The following is a 23,405-nucleotide window of genomic DNA, read 5'->3' as shown; positions in this document are numbered from 1 at the left end:
TATATTCAGCTCTACGTGTACGGTAATATACTTGTGATATACTCAGCTCTACGTGTACGGTAATATACTCGTGATATATTCAGCTCTACGTGTACGGTAATATACTTGTGATATATTCAGCTCTACGTGTACGGTAATATACTTGTGATATACTCAGCTCTACGTGTACGGTAATATACTTGTGATATACTCAGCTCTACGTGTACGGTAATATACTTGTGATATACTCAGCTCTACGTGTACGGTAAATATACTTGTGATATACTCAGCTCTACGTGTACGGTAATATACTTGTGATATACTCAGCTCTACGTGTACGGTAATATACTTGTGATATACTCAGCTCTACGTGTACGGTAATATACTTGTGATATACTCAGCTCTACGTGTACGGTAATATACTTGTGATATACTCAGCTCTACGGTACGGTAATATACTTGTGATATACTCAGCTCTACGTGTACGGTAATATACTTGTGATATACTCAGCTCTACGTGTACGGTAATATACTTGTGATATACTCAGCTCTACGTGTACGGTAATATACTTGTGATATACTCAGCTCTACGTGTACGGTAATATACTTGTGATATACTCAGCTCTACGTGTACGGTAATATACTTGTGATATACTCAGCTCTACGTGTACGGTAATATACTTGTGATATACTCAGCTCTACGTGTACGGTAATATACTTGTGATATACTCAGCTCTACGTGTACGGTAATATACTTGTGATATACTCAGCTCTACGTGTACGGTAATATACTTGTGATATACTCAGCTCTACGTGTACGGTAATATACTTGTGATATATTCAGCTCTACGTGTACGGTAATATACTTGTGATATACTCAGCTCTACGTGTACGGTAATATACTCGTGATATACTCAGCTCTACGTGTACGGTAATATACTTGTGATATACTCAGCTCTACGTGTACGGTAATATACTTGTGATATACTCAGCTCTACGTGTACGGTAATATACTTGTGATATACTCAGCTCTACGTGTACGGTAATATACTTGTGATATACTCAGCTCTACGTGTACGGTAATATACTCGTGATATACTCAGCTCTACGTGTACGGTAATATACTCGTGATATACTCAGCTCTACGTGTACGGTAATATACTTGTGATATACTCAGCTCTACGTGTACGGTAATATACTTGTGATATACTCAGCTCTACGTGTACGGTAATATACTTGTGATATACTCAGCTCTACGTGTACGGTAATATACTTGTGATATACTCAGCTCTACGTGTACGGTAATATACTTGTGATATACTCAGCTCTACGTGTACGGTAATATACTTGTGATATACTCAGCTCTACGTGTACGGTAATATACTTGTGATATACTCAGCTCTACGTGTACGGTAATATACTTGTGATATACTCAGCTCTACGTGTACGGTAATATACTTGTGATATACTCAGCTCTACGTGTACGGTAATATACTTGTGATATACTCAGCTCTACGTGTACGGTAATATACTTGTGATATACTCAGCTCTACGTGTACGGTAATATACTTGTGATATACTCAGCTCTACGTGTACGGTAATATACTTGTGATATACTCAGCTCTACGTGTACGGTAATATACTTGTGATATACTCAGCTCTACGTGTACGGTAATATACTTGTGATATACTCAGCTCTTACGTGTACGGTAATATACTTGTGATATACTCAGCTCTACGTGTACGGTAATATACTTGTGATATACTCAGCTCTACGTGTACGGTAATATACTTGTGATATATTCAGCTCTACGTGTACGGTAATATACTTGTGATATACTCAGCTCTACGTGTACGGTAATATACTTGTGATATACTTCAGCTCTACGTGTACGGTAATATACTTGTGATATATTCAGCTCTACGTGTACGGTAATATACTTGTGATATACTCAGCTCTACGTGTACGGTAATATACTTGTGATATACTCAGCTCTACGTGTACGGTAATATACTTGTGATATACTCAGCTCTACGTGTACGGTAATATACTTGTGATATATTCAGCTCTACGTGTACGGTAATATACTTGTGATATATTCAGCTCTACGTGTACGGTAATATACTTTTGATATACTCAGCTTTACGTGTACGGTAATATACTTGTGATATACTCAGCTCTACGTGTACGGTAATATACTTGTGATATACTCAGCTCTACGTGTACGGTAATATACTTGTGATATACTTAGCTCTACGTGTACGGTAATATACTTGTGATATACTCAGCTCTACGTGTACGGTAATATACTTGTGATATATTCAGCTCTACGTGTACGGTAATATACTTGTGATATACTCAGCTCTACGTGTACGGTAATATACTTGTGATATACTCAGCTCTACGTGCACGGTAATATACTTGTGATATACTCAGCTCTACGTGTACGGTAATATACTTGTGATATACTCAGCTCTACGTGTACGGTAATATACTTGTGATATACTCAGCTCTACGTGTACGGTAATATAATTGTGATATACTCAGCTCTACGTGTACGGTAATATACTTGTGATATACTCAGCTCTACGTGTACGGTAATATACTTGTGATATATTCAGCTCTACGTGTACGGTAATATACTTGTGATATACTCAGCTCTACGTGTACGGTAATATACTTGTGATATACTCAGCTCTACGTGTACGGTAATATACTTGTGATATACTCAGCTCTACGTGTACGGTAATATACTTGTGATATACTCAGCTCTACGTGTACGGTAATATACTTGTGATATACTCAGCTCTACGTGTACGGTAATATACTTGAGCATTTATGACATTGGATCATTTACATTTTATTTTACAATATATTATATGACAATAGTAACAGAAAGTACAAAATACACATTATATATACCGCATAACCGTGTACAAACAGTATATACCGACCACAGGAAGGAAAGTGCAACTACAGACATCATGTAATATTCACATCCAAAGTCATTTGTATATGTACTGAGTGGGGGTATTAGTTATGTCTACAGTATGGCACTAGTATTCATGTGTACTGTGTAGTTATGTGTACAGTATGGCACTACAGTGTGAATGTACTTCTATATGTATGTGTACTGTGTGGCGGCACTACTTATGTGTACAGTATGGCACTACAGTGTGAATGTGCATCTATATGTGTATGTGTACTGTGTGGCGGCACTACTTATGTGTACAGTATGGCACTACAATGTGAATGTACTTCTATATGTATGTGTACTGTGGCGGCACTACTTATGTGTACAGTATGGCACCACAGTGTGAATGTACTTCTATATGTGTGTGTACTGTGTGGCGGCACTAATTATGTGTACAGTATGGCACTACAGTGTGAATGTACTTCTATATGTATGTGTACTGTGTGGCGGCACTACTTATGTGTACAGTATGGCACCACAGTGTGAATATACTTCTATATGTGTGTGTACTGTGTGGCGGCACTACTTATGTGTACAGTTTGGCACCACAGTGTGAATGTACTTCTATATGTATGTGTACTGTGTGACGGCACTACTTATGTGTACAGTATGACACCACAGTGTGAATGTACATCTATATGTAGGTGTACTGTGTGGCGGCACTACTTATGTGTACAGTTTGGCACCACAGTGTGAATGTACTTCTATATGTATGTGTACTGTGTGACGGCACTACTTATGTGTACAGTATGGCACCACAGTGTGAATGTTCTTCTATATGTGTGTGTACTGTGTGGCGGCACTACTTATGTGTACAGTATGGCACTACAGTGTGAATGTACTTCTATATGTATGTGTACTGTGTGGTGGCACTACTTATGTGTACAGTATGGCACTACAGTGTGAATGTGCATCTATATGTGTGTGTACTGTGTGGCGGCACTACTTATGTGTAAAGTATGGCACTACAGTGTGAATGTACTTCTATATGTATGTGTACTGTGTGGCGGCACTACTTATGTGTACTAAATGGCACTACAGTGTGAATGTGCATCTATATGTATGTGTACTGTGTGGCGGCACTACTTATGTGTACAGTATGGCACTACAGTGTGAATGTGCATCTATATGTATGTGTACTGTGTGGCGGCACTACTTATGTGTACAGTATGGCACTACAGTGTGAATGTACATCTATATGTGTGTGTGTACTGTGTGGCGGCACTACTTATGTATACAGTATGGCACTACAGTGTGAATGTGCATCTATATGTATGTGTACTGTGTGGCGGCACTACTTATGTGTACAGTATGGCACTACAGTGTGAATGTACATCTATATGTGTGTGTGTACTGTGTGGCGGCACTACTTATGTATACAGTATGGCACTACAGTGTGAATGTGCATCTATATGTATGTGTACTGTGTGGCGGCACTACTTATGTGTACAGTATGGCACTACAGTGTGAATGTGCATCTATATGTATGTGTACTGTGTGGCGGCACTACTTATGTGTACAGTATGGCACTACAGTGTGAATGTGCATCTATATGTATGTGTACTGTGTGGCGGCACTACTTATGTGTACAGTATGGGCACTACAGTGTGAATGTACTTCTATATGTGTGTGTACTGTGTGGCGGCACTACTTATGTGTACAGTATGGCACTACATTGTGAATGTGCATCTATATGTGTGTGTACTGTGTGGCAGCACTACTTATGTGTACAGTATGGCACTACAGTGTGAATGTGCATCTATATGTAGGTGTACTGTGTGGCGGCACTACTCATGTGTAGAGTATGGCACTACAGTGTGAATGTACTTCTATATGTATGTGTACTGTGTGGCAGCACTACTTATGTGTACAGTATGGCACTACAGTGTGAATGTGCATCTATATGTGTGTGTACTGTGTGGCGGCACTACTTATGTGTACAGTATGGCACTACAGTGTGAATGTACTTCTATATGTGTGTGTACTGTGTGGCGGCACTACTTATGTGTACAGTATGGCACTACAGTGTGAATGTGCATCTATATGTGTGTGTGTACTGTGTGGCGGCACTACTTATGTGTACAGTATGGCACTACAGTGTGAATGTACTTCTATATGTGTGTGTACTGTGTGGCGGCACTACTTATGTGTACAGTATGGCACTACAGTGTGAATGTACTTCTATATGTATGTGTACTGTGTGGCGGCACTAATTATGTGTACAGTATGGCACTACAGTGTGAATGTACTTCTATATGTGTGTGTACTGTGTGGCGGCACTACTTATGTGTACAGTATGGCACTACAGTGTGAATGTTCTTCTATATGTATGTGTACTGTGTGGCGGCACTACTTATGTGTACAGTATGGCACTACAGTGTGAATGTACTTCTATATGTATGTGTACTGTGTGGCGGCACTACTTATGTGTACAGTATGGCACCACAGTGTGAATGTGCATCTATATGTGTGGTGTACTGTGTGGCGGCACTACTTATGTGTACAGTATGGCACTACAGTGTGAATGTACATCTATATGTATGTGTACTGTGTGGCGGCACTACTTATGTGTACAGTATGGCACTACAGTGTGAATGTGCATCTATATGTGTGTGTACTGTGTGGCGGCACTACTTATGTGTACAGTATGGCACTACAGTGTGAATGTGCATCTATATGTGTGTGTACTGTGTGGCGGCACTACTTATGTGTACAGTATGGCACTACAGTTTGAATGTACATCTATATGTGTGTGTACTGTGTGGCGGCACTACTTATGTGTACAGTATGGCACTACAGTTTGAATGTACATCTATATGTGTGTGTACTGTGTGGCAGGCACTACTTATGTGTACAGTATGGCACTACAGTTTGAATGTACATCTATATGTGTGTGTACTGTGTGCGGCACTACTTATGTGTACAGTATGGCACTTACAGTGTGAATGTACTTCTATATGTATGTGTACTGTGTGGCGGCACTACTTATGTGTACAGTATGGCACTACAGTTTGAATGTACATCTATATGTGTGTGTACTGTGTGGCGGCACTACTTATGTGTACAGTATGGCACTACAGTTTGAATGTACATCTATATGTGTGTGTACTGTGTGGTGGCACTACTTATGTGTACAGTATGGCACTACAGTGTGAATGTACTTCGTATATGTATGTGTACTGTGTGGTGGCACTACTTATGTGTACAGTATGGCACTACAGTGTGAATGTTCTTCTATATGTATGTGTACTGTGTGGCGGCACTACTTATGTGTACAGTATGGCACCACAGTGTGAATGTACTTCTCTATGTGTGTGTACTGTGTGGCGGCACTACTTATGTGTAAAGTATGGCACCACAGTGTGAATGTACATCTATATGTATGTGTACTGTGTGGTGGCACTACTTATGTGTACAGTATGGCACTACAGTGTGAATGTACTTCTATATGTATGTGTACTGTGTGGTGGCACTACTTATGTGTACAGTATGGCACTACAGTTTGAATGTACATCTATATGTGTGTGTACTGTGTGGTGGCACTACTTATGTGTACAGTATGGCACTACAGTGTGAATGTACTTCTATATGTGTGTGTACTGTGTGGTGGCACTACTTATGTGTACAGTATGGCACTACAGTGTGAATGTACTTCTATATGTGTGTGTACTGTGTGACGGCACTACTTATGTGTACAGTATGGCACTACAGTGTGAATGTGCATCTATATGTGTGTGTACTGTGTGGCGGCACTACTTATGTGTACAGTATGGCACTACAGTTTGAATGTACATCTATATGTGTGTGTACTGTGTGGTGGCACTACTTATGTGTACAGTATGGCACTACAGTGTGAATGTACTTCTATATGTATGTGTACTGTGTGGCGGCACTACTTATGTGTACAGTATGGAACTACAGTGTGAATGTGCATCTATATGTGTGTGTACTGTGTGGCAGCACTACTTATGTGTACAGTATGGCACTACAGTGTGAATGTACTTCTATATGTATGTGTACTGTGTGGTGGCACTACTTATGTGTACAGTATGGCAACACAGTGTGAATGTACTTCTATATGTGTGTGTACTGTGTGGCAGCACTACTTATGTGTACAGTATGGCACTACAGTGTGAATGTACTTCTATATGTATGTGTACTGTGTGGTGGCACTACTTATGTGTACAGTATGGCACTACAGTGTGAATGTACTTCTATATGTGTGTGTACTGTGTGGCAGCACTACTTATGTGTACAGTATGGCACTACAGTGTGAATGTACTTCTATATGTATGTGTACTGTGTGGCGGCACTACTTATGTGTACAGTATGGCACTACAGTGTGAATGTACTTCTATATGTATGTGTACTGTGTGGCAGCACTACTCATGTGTACAGTATGGCACCACAGTGTGAATGTACTTCTATATGTGTGTGTACTGTGTGGCGGCACTACTTATGTGTACAGTATGGCACCACAGTGTGAATGTACTTCTATATGTGTGTGTACTGTGTGGCGGCACTACTTATGTGTACAGTGTGGCACCACAGTGTGAATGTACCTCTATATGTATGTGTACTGTGTGGCGGTACTACTTATGTGTACAGTATGGCACCACAGTGTGAATGTACTTCTATATGTATGTGTACTGTGTGGCGGCACTACTTATGTGTACAGTATGGCACCACAGTGTGAATGTACTTCTATATGTATGTGTACTGTGTGGCGGCACTACTTATGTGTACAGTATGGCACTACAGTGTGAATGTACTTCTATATGTATGTGTACTGTGTGGCGGCACTACTTATGTGTACAGTATGGCACCACAGTTTGAATGTACATCTATATGTGTGTGTACTGTGTGGCGGCACTACTTATGTGTACAGTATGGCACTACAGTTTGAATGTACATCTATATGTGTGTGTACTGTGTGGTGGCACTACTTATGTGTACAGTATGGCACCACAGTGTGAATGTACTTCTATATGTATGTGTACTGTGTGGCGGCACTACTTATGTGTACAGTATGGCACTACAGTGTGAATGTACATCTATATGTATGTGTACTGTGTGGCGGCACTACTTATGTGTACAGTATGGCACTACAGTGTGAATGTACTTCTATATGTGTGTGTACTGTGTGGCAGCACTACTTATGTGTACAGTATGGCACTACAGTGTGAATGTACTTCTATATGTATGTGTACTGTGTGGCGGCACTACTTATGTGTACAGTATGGCACTACAGTGTGAATGTACTTCTATATGTATGTGTACTGTGTGGCGGCACTACTTATGTGTACAGTATGGCACTACAGTGTGAATGTACTTCTATATGTGTGTGTACTGTGTGGCGGCACTACTTATGTGTACAGTATGGCACCACAGTGTGAATGTACCTCTATATGTATGTGTACTGTGTGGCGGTACTACTTATGTGTACAGTATGGCACCACAGTGTGAATGTACTTCTATATGTATGTGTACTGTGTGGCGACACTACTTATGTGTACAGTATGGCACCACAGTGTGAATGTACTTCTATATGTATGTGTACTGTGTGGCGGCACTACTTATGTGTACAGTATGGCACCACAGTGTGAATGTACTTCTATATGTATGTGTACTGTGTGGCGGCACTACTTATGTGTACAGTATGGCACTACAGTGTGAATGTACATCTATATGTATGTGTACTGTGTGGCGGCACTACTTATGTGTACAGTATGGCACCACAGTGTGAATGTGCATATATATGTGTGTGTACTGTGTGGCGGCACTACTTATGTGTACAGTATGGCACTACAGTGTGAATGTTCTTCTATATGTATGTGTACTGTGTGGCGGCACTACTTATGTGTACAGTATGGCACTACAGTGTGAATGTTCTTCTATATGTGTGTGTACTGTGTGGTGGCACTACTTATGTGTACAGTATGGCACCACAGTGTGAATGTGCATCTATATGTATGTGTACTGTGTGGCAGCACTACTTATGTGTACAGTATGGCACTACAGTGTGAATGTGAATCTATATGTAGGTGTACTGTGTGGCGGCACTACTTATGTGTACAGTATGGCACCACAGTGTGAATGTACTTCTATATGTATGTGTACTGTGTGGCAGCACTACTTATGTGTACAGTATGGCACTACAGTGTGAATGTACTTCTATATGTGTGTGTACTGTGTGGTGGCACTACTTATGTGTACAGTATGGCACCACAGTGTGAATGTACTTCTATATGTGTGTGTACTGTGTGGCGGCACTACTTATGTGTACAGTATGGCACCACAGTGTGAATGTACTTCTATATGTATGTGTATTGTGTGGCGGCACTACTTATGTGTACAGTATGGCACCACAGTGTGAATGTGCATCTATATGTGTGTGTACTGTGTGGCGGCACTACTTATGTGTACAGTATGGAACTACAGTGTGAATGTACTTCTATATGTATGTGTACTGTGTGGCGGCACTACTTATGTGTACAGTATGGCACTACAGTGTGAATGTACATCTATATGTGTGTGTACTGTGTGGCGGTACTACTTATGTGTACAGTATGGCACTACAGTGTGAATGTACTTCTATATGTGTGTGTACTGTGTGGCGGCACTACTCATGTGTACAGTATGGCACCACAGTGTGAATGTACTTCTCTATGTGTGTGTACTGTGTGGCGGCACTACTTATGTGTACAGTATGGCACCACAGTGTGAATGTACTTCTATATGTATGTGTACTGTGTGGCGGCACTACTTATGTGTACAGTATGGCACTACAGTGTGAATGTACTTCTATATGTGTGTGTACTGTGTGGCAGCACTACTTATGTGTACAGTATGGCACTACAGTGTGAATGTACTTCTATATGTATGTGTACTGTGTGGCGGCACTACTTATGTGTACAGTATGGCACTACAGTGTGAATGTACTTCTATATGTATGTGTACTGTGTGGCGGCACTACTTATGTGTACAGTATGGCACCACAGTATGAATGTACTTCTATATGTATGTGTACTGTGTGGCGGCACTACTTATGTGTACAGTATGGCACCACAGTATGAATGTACTTCTATATGTATGTGTACTGTGTGGCGGCACTACTTATGTGTACAGTATGGCACCACAGTGTGAATGTACTTCTATATGTATGTGTACTGTGTGGCGGCACTACTTATGTGTACAGTATGGAACTACAGTGTGAATGTACTTCTATATGTATGTACTGTGTGGCGGCACTACTTATGTGTACAGTATGGCACTACAGTGTGAATGTACTTCTATATGTATGTGTACTGTGTGGCGGCACTACTTATGTGTACAGTATGGCACTACAGTGTGAATGTACTTCTATATGTATGTGTACTGTGTGGCGGCACTACTTTTGTGTACAGTATGGCACTACAGTGTGAATGTTCTTCTATATGTATGTGTACTGTGTGGCGGCACTACTTATGTGTACAGTATGGAACTACAGTGTGAATGTACTTCTATATGTATGTGTACTGTGTGGCGGCACTACTTATGTGTACAGTATGGCACCACAGTGTGAATGTACTTCTACATGTATGTGTACTGTGTGGCGGCACCACTTATGTGTACAGTATGGCACCACAGTGTGAATGTACTTCTATATGTATGTGTACTGTGTGGCGGCACTACTTATGTGTACAGTATGGCACTACAGTGTGAATGTACTTCTATATGTATGTGTACTGTGTGGCGGCACTACTTATGTGTACAGTATGGCACCACAGTGTGAATGTACTTCTATATGTATGTGTACTGTGTGGCGGCACTACTTATGTGTACAGTATGGCACTACAGTGTGAATGTACTTCTATATGTATGTGTACTGTGTGGCGGCACTACTTATGTGTACAGTATGGCACTACAGTGTGAATGTACTTCTATATGTGTGTGTACTGTGTGGCGGCACTACTTATGTGTACAGTATGGCACCACAGTGTGAATGTACTTCTATATGTATGTGTACTGTGTGGTGGCACTACTTATGTGTACAGTATGGCACCACAGTGTGAATGTACTTCTATATGTATGTGTACTGTGTGGCGGCACTACTTATGTGTACAGTATGGCACCACAGTGTGAATGTACTTCTATATGTATGTGTACTGTGTGGCGGCACTACTTATGTGTACAGTATGGCACTACAGTGTGAATGTACATCTATATGTATGTGTACTGTGTGGCGGCACTACTTATGTGTACAGTATGGCACCACAGTGTGAATGTGCATATATATGTGTGTGTACTGTGTGGCGGCACTACTTATGTGTACAGTATGGCACTACAGTGTGAATGTACTTCTATATGTATGTGTACTGTGTGGCGGCACTACTTATGTGTACAGTATGGCACTACAGTGTGAATGTTCTTCTATATGTATGTGTACTGTGTGGCAGCACTACTTATGTGTACAGTATGGCACTACAGTGTGAATGTACTTCTATATGTGTGTGTACTGTGTGGCGGCACTACTTATGTGTACAGTATGGCACCACAGTGTGAATGTACTTCTATATGTATGTGTACTGTGTGGCGGCACTACTTATGTGTACAGTATGGCACTACAGTGTGAATGTGAATCTATATGTAGGTGTACTGTGTGGCGGCACTACTTATGTGTACAGTATGGCACTACAGTGTGAATGTACTTCTATATGTATGTGTACTGTGTGGCGGCACTACTTATGTGTACAGTATGGCACCACAGTGTGAATGTACTTCTATATGTATGTGTACTGTGTGGCGGCACTACTTATGTGTACAGTATGGCACTACAGTGTGAATGTGCATCTATATGTGTATGTGTACTGTGTGGCGGCACTACTTATGTGTACAGTATGGCACTACAATGTGAATGTACTTCTATATGTATGTGTACTGTGGCGGCACTACTTATGTGTACAGTATGGCACCACAGTGTGAATGTACTTCTATATGTGTGTGTACTGAGTGGGGGTATTAGTTATGTCTACAGTATGGCACTAGTATTCATGTGTACTGTGTAGTTATGTGTACAGTATGGCACTACAGTGTGAATGTACTTCTATATGTATGTGTACTGTGTGGCGGCACTACTTATGTGTACAGTATGGCACTACAGTGTGAATGTGCATCTATATGTGTATGTGTACTGTGTGGCGGCACTACTTATGTGTACAGTATGGCACTACAATGTGAATGTACTTCTATATGTATGTGTACTGTGGCGGCACTACTTATGTGTACAGTATGGCACCACAGTGTGAATGTACTTCTATATGTGTGTGTACTGTGTGGCGGCACTAATTATGTGTACAGTATGGCACTACAGTGTGAATGTACTTCTATATGTATGTGTACTGTGTGGCGGCACTACTTATGTGTACAGTATGGCACCACAGTGTGAATATACTTCTATATGTGTGTGTACTGTGTGGCGGCACTACTTATGTGTACAGTTTGGCACCACAGTGTGAATGTACTTCTATATGTATGTGTACTGTGTGACGGCACTACTTATGTGTACAGTATGACACCACAGTGTGAATGTACATCTATATGTAGGTGTACTGTGTGGCGGCACTACTTATGTGTACAGTTTGGCACCACAGTGTGAATGTACTTCTATATGTATGTGTACTGTGTGACGGCACTACTTATGTGTACAGTATGGCACCACAGTGTGAATGTTCTTCTATATGTGTGTGTACTGTGTGGCGGCACTACTTATGTGTACAGTATGGCACTACAGTGTGAATGTACTTCTATATGTATGTGTACTGTGTGGTGGCACTACTTATGTGTACAGTATGGCACTACAGTGTGAATGTGCATCTATATGTGTGTGTACTGTGTGGCGGCACTACTTATGTGTAAAGTATGGCACTACAGTGTGAATGTACTTCTATATGTATGTGTACTGTGTGGCGGCACTACTTATGTGTACTAAATGGCACTACAGTGTGAATGTGCATCTATATGTATGTGTACTGTGTGGCGGCACTACTTATGTGTACAGTATGGCACTACAGTGTGAATGTGCATCTATATGTATGTGTACTGTGTGGCGGCACTACTTATGTGTACAGTATGGCACTACAGTGTGAATGTACATCTATATGTGTGTGTGTACTGTGTGGCGGCACTACTTATGTATACAGTATGGCACTACAGTGTGAATGTGCATCTATATGTATGTGTACTGTGTGGCGGCACTACTTATGTGTACAGTATGGCACTACAGTGTGAATGTACATCTATATGTGTGTGTGTACTGTGTGGCGGCACTACTTATGTATACAGTATGGCACTACAGTGTGAATGTGCATCTATATGTATGTGTACTGTGTGGCGGCACTACTTATGTGTACAGTATGGCACTACAGTGTGAATGTGCATCTATATGTATGTGTACTGTGTGGCGGCACTACTTATGTGTACAGTATGGCACTACAGTGTGAATGTGCATCTATATGTATGTGTACTGTGTGGCGGCACTACTTATGTGTACAGTATGGCACTACAGTGTGAATGTACTTCTATATGTGTGTGTACTGTGTGGCGGCACTACTTATGTGTACAGTATGGCACTACATTGTGAATGTGCATCTATATGTGTGTGTACTGTGTGGCAGCACTACTTATGTGTACAGTATGGCACTACAGTGTGAATGTGCATCTATATGTAGGTGTACTGTGTGGCGGCACTACTCATGTGTAGAGTATGGCACTACAGTGTGAATGTACTTCTATATGTATGTGTACTGTGTGGCAGCACTACTTATGTGTACAGTATGGCACTACAGTGTGAATGTGCATCTATATGTGTGTGTACTGTGTGGCGGCACTACTTATGTGTACAGTATGGCACTACAGTGTGAATGTACTTCTATATGTGTGTGTACTGTGTGGCGGCACTACTTATGTGTACAGTATGGCACTACAGTGTGAATGTGCATCTATATGTGTGTGTGTACTGTGTGGCGGCACTACTTATGTGTACAGTATGGCACTACAGTGTGAATGTACTTCTATATGTGTGTGTACTGTGTGGCGGCACTACTTATGTGTACAGTATGGCACTACAGTGTGAATGTACTTCTATATGTATGTGTACTGTGTGGCGGCACTAATTATGTGTACAGTATGGCATTACAGTGTGAATGTACTTCTATATGTGTGTGTACTGTGTGGCGGCACTACTTATGTGTACAGTATGGCACTACAGTGTGAATGTTCTTCTATATGTATGTGTACTGTGTGGCGGCACTACTTATGTGTACAGTATGGCACTACAGTGTGAATGTACTTCTATATGTATGTGTACTGTGTGGCGGCACTACTTATGTGTACAGTATGGCACCACAGTGTGAATGTGCATCTATATGTGTGTGTACTGTGTGGCGGCACTACTTATGTGTACAGTATGGCACTACAGTGTGAATGTACATCTATATGTATGTGTACTGTGTGGCGGCACTACTTATGTGTACAGTATGGCACTACAGTGTGAATGTGCATCTATATGTGTGTGTACTGTGTGGCGGCACTACTTATGTGTACAGTATGGCACTACAGTGTGAATGTGCATCTATATGTGTGTGTACTGTGTGGCGGCACTACTTATGTGTACAGTATGGCACTACAGTTTGAATGTACATCTATATGTGTGTGTACTGTGTGGCGGCACTACTTATGTGTACAGTATGGCACTACAGTTTGAATGTACATCTATATGTGTGTGTACTGTGTGGCAGCACTACTTATGTGTACAGTATGGCACTACAGTTTGAATGTACATCTATATGTGTGTGTACTGTGTGGCGGCACTACTTATGTGTACAGTATGGCACTACAGTGTGAATGTACTTCTATATGTATGTGTACTGTGTGGCGGCACTACTTATGTGTACAGTATGGCACTACAGTTTGAATGTACATCTATATGTGTGTGTACTGTGTGGCGGCACTACTTATGTGTACAGTATGGCACTACAGTTTGAATGTACATCTATATGTGTGTGTACTGTGTGGTGGCACTACTTATGTGTACAGTATGGCACTACAGTGTGAATGTACTTCTATATGTATGTGTACTGTGTGGTGGCACTACTTATGTGTACAGTATGGCACTACAGTGTGAATGTTCTTCTATATGTATGTGTACTGTGTGGCGGCACTACTTATGTGTACAGTATGGCACCACAGTGTGAATGTACTTCTCTATGTGTGTGTACTGTGTGGCGGCACTACTTATGTGTAAAGTATGGCACCACAGTGTGAATGTACATCTATATGTATGTGTACTGTGTGGTGGCACTACTTATGTGTACAGTATGGCACTACAGTGTGAATGTACTTCTATATGTATGTGTACTGTGTGGTGGCACTACTTATGTGTACAGTATGGCACTACAGTTTGAATGTACATCTATATGTGTGTGTACTGTGTGGTGGCACTACTTATGTGTACAGTATGGCACTACAGTGTGAATGTACTTCTATATGTGTGTGTACTGTGTGGTGGCACTACTTATGTGTACAGTATGGCACTACAGTGTGAATGTACTTCTATATGTGTGTGTACTGTGTGACGGCACTACTTATGTGTACAGTATGGCACTACAGTGTGAATGTGCATCTATATGTGTGTGTACTGTGTGGCGGCACTACTTATGTGTACAGTATGGCACTACAGTTTGAATGTACATCTATATGTGTGTGTACTGTGTGGTGGCACTACTTATGTGTACAGTATGGCACTACAGTGTGAATGTACTTCTATATGTATGTGTACTGTGTGGCGGCACTACTTATGTGTACAGTATGGAACTACAGTGTGAATGTGCATCTATATGTGTGTGTACTGTGTGGCAGCACTACTTATGTGTACAGTATGGCACTACAGTGTGAATGTACTTCTATATGTATGTGTACTGTGTGGTGGCACTACTTATGTGTACAGTATGGCAACACAGTGTGAATGTACTTCTATATGTGTGTGTACTGTGTGGCAGCACTACTTATGTGTACAGTATGGCACTACAGTGTGAATGTACTTCTATATGTATGTGTACTGTGTGGTGGCACTACTTATGTGTACAGTATGGCACTACAGTGTGAATGTACTTCTATATGTGTGTGTACTGTGTGGCAGCACTACTTATGTGTACAGTATGGCACTACAGTGTGAATGTACTTCTATATGTATGTGTACTGTGTGGCGGCACTACTTATGTGTACAGTATGGCACTACAGTGTGAATGTACTTCTATATGTATGTGTACTGTGTGGCAGCACTACTCATGTGTACAGTATGGCACCACAGTGTGAATGTACTTCTATATGTGTGTGTACTGTGTGGCGGCACTACTTATGTGTACAGTATGGCACCACAGTGTGAATGTACTTCTATATGTGTGTGTACTGTGTGGCGGCACTACTTATGTGTACAGTGTGGCACCACAGTGTGAATGTACCTCTATATGTATGTGTACTGTGTGGCGGTACTACTTATGTGTACAGTATGGCACCACAGTGTGAATGTACTTCTATATGTATGTGTACTGTGTGGCGGCACTACTTATGTGTACAGTATGGCACCACAGTGTGAATGTACTTCTATATGTATGTGTACTGTGTGGCGGCACTACTTATGTGTACAGTATGGCACTACAGTGTGAATGTACTTCTATATGTATGTGTACTGTGTGGCGGCACTACTTATGTGTACAGTATGGCACCACAGTTTGAATGTACATCTATATGTGTGTGTACTGTGTGGCGGCACTACTTATGTGTACAGTATGGCACTACAGTTTGAATGTACATCTATATGTGTGTGTACTGTGTGGTGGCACTACTTATGTGTACAGTATGGCACCACAGTGTGAATGTACTTCTATATGTATGTGTACTGTGTGGCGGCACTACTTATGTGTACAGTATGGCACTACAGTGTGAATGTACATCTATATGTATGTGTACTGTGTGGCGGCACTACTTATGTGTACAGTATGGCACTACAGTGTGAATGTACTTCTATATGTGTGTGTACTGTGTGGCAGCACTACTTATGTGTACAGTATGGCACTACAGTGTGAATGTACTTCTATATGTATGTGTACTGTGTGGCGGCACTACTTATGTGTACAGTATGGCACTACAGTGTGAATGTACTTCTATATGTATGTGTACTGTGTGGCGGCACTACTTATGTGTACAGTATGGCACTACAGTGTGAATGTACTTCTATATGTGTGTGTACTGTGTGGCGGCACTACTTATGTGTACAGTATGGCACCACAGTGTGAATGTACCTCTATATGTATGTGTACTGTGTGGCGGTACTACTTATGTGTACAGTATGGCACCACAGTGTGAATGTACTTCTATATGTATGTGTACTGTGTGGCGACACTACTTATGTGTACAGTATGGCACCACAGTGTGAATGTACTTCTATATGTATGTGTACTGTGTGGCGGCACTACTTATGTGTACAGTATGGCACCACAGTGTGAATGTACTTCTATATGTATGTGTACTGTGTGGCGGCACTACTTATGTGTACAGTATGGCACTACAGTGTGAATGTACATCTATATGTATGTGTACTGTGTGGCGGCACTACTTATGTGTACAGTATGGCACCACAGTGTGAATGTGCATATATATGTGTGTGTACTGTGTGGCGGCACTACTTATGTGTACAGTATGGCACTACAGTGTGAATGTTCTTCTATATGTATGTGTACTGTGTGGCGGCACTACTTATGTGTACAGTATGGCACTACAGTGTGAATGTTCTTCTATATGTGTGTGTACTGTGTGGTGGCACTACTTATGTGTACAGTATGGCACCACAGTGTGAATGTGCATCTATATGTATGTGTACTGTGTGGCAGCACTACTTATGTGTACAGTATGGCACTACAGTGTGAATGTGAATCTATATGTAGGTGTACTGTGTGGCGGCACTACTTATGTGTACAGTATGGCACCACAGTGTGAATGTACTTCTATATGTATGTGTACTGTGTGGCAGCACTACTTATGTGTACAGTATGGCACTACAGTGTGAATGTACTTCTATATGTGTGTGTACTGTGTGGTGGCACTACTTATGTGTACAGTATGGCACCACAGTGTGAATGTACTTCTATATGTGTGTGTACTGTGTGGCGGCACTACTTATGTGTACAGTATGGCACCACAGTGTGAATGTACTTCTATATGTATGTGTATTGTGTGGCGGCACTACTTATGTGTACAGTATGGCACCACAGTGTGAATGTGCATCTATATGTGTGTGTACTGTGTGGCGGCACTACTTATGTGTACAGTATGGAACTACAGTGTGAATGTACTTCTATATGTATGTGTACTGTGTGGCGGCACTACTTATGTGTACAGTATGGCACTACAGTGTGAATGTACATCTATATGTGTGTGTACTGTGTGGCGGTACTACTTATGTGTACAGTATGGCACTACAGTGTGAATGTACTTCTATATGTGTGTGTACTGTGTGGCGGCACTACTCATGTGTACAGTATGGCACCACAGTGTGAATGTACTTCTCTATGTGTGTGTACTGTGTGGCGGCACTACTTATGTGTACAGTATGGCACCACAGTGTGAATGTACTTCTATATGTATGTGTACTGTGTGGCGGCACTACTTATGTGTACAGTATGGCACTACAGTGTGAATGTACTTCTATATGTGTGTGTACTGTGTGGCAGCACTACTTATGTGTACAGTATGGCACTACAGTGTGAATGTACTTCTATATGTATGTGTACTGTGTGGCGGCACTACTTATGTGTACAGTATGGCACTACAGTGTGAATGTACTTCTATATGTATGTGTACTGTGTGGCGGCACTACTTATGTGTACAGTATGGCACCACAGTATGAATGTACTTCTATATGTATGTGTACTGTGTGGCGGCACTACTTATGTGTACAGTATGGCACCACAGTATGAATGTACTTCTATATGTATGTGTACTGTGTGGCGGCACTACTTATGTGTACAGTATGGCACCACAGTGTGAATGTACTTCTATATGTATGTGTACTGTGTGGCGGCACTACTTATGTGTACAGTATGGAACTACAGTGTGAATGTACTTCTATATGTATGTACTGTGTGGCGGCACTACTTATGTGTACAGTATGGCACTACAGTGTGAATGTACTTCTATATGTATGTGTACTGTGTGGCGGCACTACTTATGTGTACAGTATGGCACTACAGTGTGAATGTACTTCTATATGTATGTGTACTGTGTGGCGGCACTACTTTTGTGTACAGTATGGCACTACAGTGTGAATGTTCTTCTATATGTATGTGTACTGTGTGGCGGCACTACTTATGTGTACAGTATGGAACTACAGTGTGAATGTACTTCTATATGTATGTGTACTGTGTGGCGGCACTACTTATGTGTACAGTATGGCACCACAGTGTGAATGTACTTCTACATGTATGTGTACTGTGTGGCGGCACCACTTATGTGTACAGTATGGCACCACAGTGTGAATGTACTTCTATATGTATGTGTACTGTGTGGCGGCACTACTTATGTGTACAGTATGGCACTACAGTGTGAATGTACTTCTATATGTATGTGTACTGTGTGGCGGCACTACTTATGTGTACAGTATGGCACCACAGTGTGAATGTACTTCTATATGTATGTGTACTGTGTGGCGGCACTACTTATGTGTACAGTATGGCACTACAGTGTGAATGTACTTCTATATGTATGTGTACTGTGTGGCGGCACTACTTATGTGTACAGTATGGCACTACAGTGTGAATGTACTTCTATATGTGTGTGTACTGTGTGGCGGCACTACTTATGTGTACAGTATGGCACCACAGTGTGAATGTACTTCTATATGTATGTGTACTGTGTGGTGGCACTACTTATGTGTACAGTATGGCACCACAGTGTGAATGTACTTCTATATGTATGTGTACTGTGTGGCGGCACTACTTATGTGTACAGTATGGCACCACAGTGTGAATGTACTTCTATATGTATGTGTACTGTGTGGCGGCACTACTTATGTGTACAGTATGGCACTACAGTGTGAATGTACATCTATATGTATGTGTACTGTGTGGCGGCACTACTTATGTGTACAGTATGGCACCACAGTGTGAATGTGCATATATATGTGTGTGTACTGTGTGGCGGCACTACTTATGTGTACAGTATGGCACTACAGTGTGAATGTACTTCTATATGTATGTGTACTGTGTGGCGGCACTACTTATGTGTACAGTATGGCACTACAGTGTGAATGTTCTTCTATATGTATGTGTACTGTGTGGCAGCACTACTTATGTGTACAGTATGGCACCACAGTGTGAATGTACTTCTATATGTATGTGTACTGTGTGGCGGCACTACTTATGTGTACAGTATGGCACTACAGTGTGAATGTACTTCTATATGTGTGTGTACTGTGTGGCGGCACTACTTATGTGTACAGTATGGCACCACAGTGTGAATGTACTTCTATATGTATGTGTACTGTGTGGCGGCACTACTTATGTGTACAGTATGGCACTACAGTGTGAATGTGAATCTATATGTAGGTGTACTGTGTGGCGGCACTACTTATGTGTACAGTATGGCACTACAGTGTGAATGTACTTCTATATGTATGTGTACTGTGTGGCAGCACTACTTATGTGTACAGTATGGCACTACAGTGTGAATGTACTTCTATATGTGTGTGTACTGTGTGGTGGCACTACTTATGTGTACAGTATGGCACCACAGTGTGAATGTACTTCTATATGTGTGTGTACTGTGTGGCGGCACTACTTATGTGTACAGTATGGCACCACAGTGTGAATGTACTTCTATATGTATGTGTATTGTGTGGCGGCACTACTTATGTGTACAGTATGGCACTACAGTGTGAATGTGCATCTATATGTGTGTGTACTGTGTGGCGGCACTACTTATGTGTACAGTATGGAACTACAGTGTGAATGTACTTCTATATGTATGTGTACTGTGTGGCGGCACTACTTATGTGTACAGTATGGCACTACAGTGTGAATGTGCATCTATATGTATGTGTACTGTGTGGCGGCACTACTTATGTGTACAGTATGGCACTACAGTGTGAATGTGCATCTATATGTATGTGTACTGTGTGGCGGCACTACTTATGTGTACAGTATGGCACTACAGTGTGAATGTACATCTATATGTGTGTGTACTGTGTGGCGGTACTACTTATGTGTACAGTATGGCACCACAGTGTGAATGTACTTCTATATGTGTGTGTACTGTGTGGCGGCACTACTCATGTGTACAGTATGGCACCACAGTGTGAATGTACTTCTCTATGTGTGTGTACTGTGTGGCGGCACTACTTATGTGTACAGTATGGCACTACAGTGTGAATGTACTTCTATATGTATGTGTACTGTGTGGCGGCACTACTTATGTGTACAGTATGGCACTACAGTGTGAATGTGCATATATATGTGTGTGTACTGTGTGGCGGCACTACTTATGTGTACAGTATGGCACCACAGTGTGAATGTACTTCTATATGTATGTGTACTGTGTGGCGGCACTACTTATGTGTACAGTATGGCACTACAGTGTGAATGTACTTCTATATGTGTGTGTACTGTGTGGCGGCACTACTTATGTGTACAGTATGGCACTACAGTGTGAATGTACTTCTATATGTGTGTGTACTGTGTGGCAGCACTACTTATGTGTACAGTATGGCACTACAGTGTGAATGTACTTCTATATGTATGTGTACTGTGTGGCGGCACTACTTTTGTGTACAGTATGGCACTACAGTGTGAATGTACTTCTATATGTATGTGTACTGTGTGGCGGCACTACTTATGTGTACAGTATGGCACTACAGTGTGAATGTTCTTCTATATGTATGTGTACTGTGTGGCGGCACTACTTATGTAAACAGTATGGCACCACAGTGTGAATGTACTTCTATATGTATGTGTACTGTGTGGCGGCACTACTTATGTAAACAGTATGGCACCACAGTGTGAATGTACTTCTATATGTATGTGTACTGTGTGGCGGCACTACTTATGTGTACAGTATGGCACTACAGTGTGAATGTACTTCTATATGTGTGTGTGTACTGTGTGGCGGCATTACTTATGTGTACAGTATGGAACTACAGTGTGAATGTACTTCTATATGTAGGTGTACTGTGTGGCGGCACTACTTATGTGTACAGTATGGCACTACAGTGTGAATGTACTTCTATATGTATGTGTACTGTGTGGCGGCACTACTTATGTGTACAGTATGGCACTACAGTGTGAATGTTCTTCTATATGTATGTGTACTGTGTGGCGGCACTACTTATGTGTACAGTATGGAACTACAGTGTGAATGTACTTCTATATGTATGTGTACTGTGTGGCGGCACTACTTATGTGTACAGTATGGCACCACAGTGTGAATGTACTTCTATATGTGTGTGTACTGTGTGGCGGCACTACTTATGTGTACAGTATGGCACTACAGTTTGAATGTACATCTATATGTGTGTGTACTGTGTGGCGGCACTACTTATGTGTACAGTATGGCACTACAGTTTGAATGTACATCTATATGTGTGTGTACTGTGTGGTGGCACTACTTATGTGTACAGTATGGCACTACAGTGTGAATGTACTTCTATATGTATGTGTACTGTGTGGTGGCACTACTTATGTGTACAGTATGGCACTACAGTGTGAATGTTCTTCTATATGTATGTGTACTGTGTGGCGGCACTACTTATGTGTACAGTATGGCACCACAGTGTGAATGTACTTCTCTATGTGTGTGTACTGTGTGGCGGCACTACTTATGTGTAAAGTATGGCACCACAGTGTGAATGTACATCTATATGTATGTGTACTGTGTGGTGGCACTACTTATGTGTACAGTATGGCACTACAGTGTGAATGTACTTCTATATGTATGTGTACTGTGTGGTGGCACTACTTATGTGTACAGTATGGCACTACAGTTTGAATGTACATCTATATGTGTGTGTACTGTGTGGTGGCACTACTTATGTGTACAGTATGGCACTACAGTGTGAATGTACTTCTATATGTGTGTGTACTGTGTGGTGGCACTACTTATGTGTACAGTATGGCACTACAGTGTGAATGTACTTCTATATGTGTGTGTACTGTGTGACGGCACTACTTATGTGTACAGTATGGCACTACAGTGTGAATGTGCATCTATATGTGTGTGTACTGTGTGGCGGCACTACTTATGTGTACAGTATGGCACTACAGTTTGAATGTACATCTATATGTGTGTGTACTGTGTGGTGGCACTACTTATGTGTACAGTATGGCACTACAGTGTGAATGTACTTCTATATGTATGTGTACTGTG

The sequence above is a fragment of the Leptodactylus fuscus genome, chromosome 4 (genome assembly GCF_031893055.1).
Source record: "Leptodactylus fuscus isolate aLepFus1 chromosome 4, aLepFus1.hap2, whole genome shotgun sequence".
NCBI lineage: Eukaryota > Metazoa > Chordata > Amphibia > Anura > Leptodactylidae > Leptodactylus > Leptodactylus fuscus.
The sequence above is the reverse complement of the archived record's forward strand: the minus strand, read 5'-3'. Positions refer to the sequence as shown.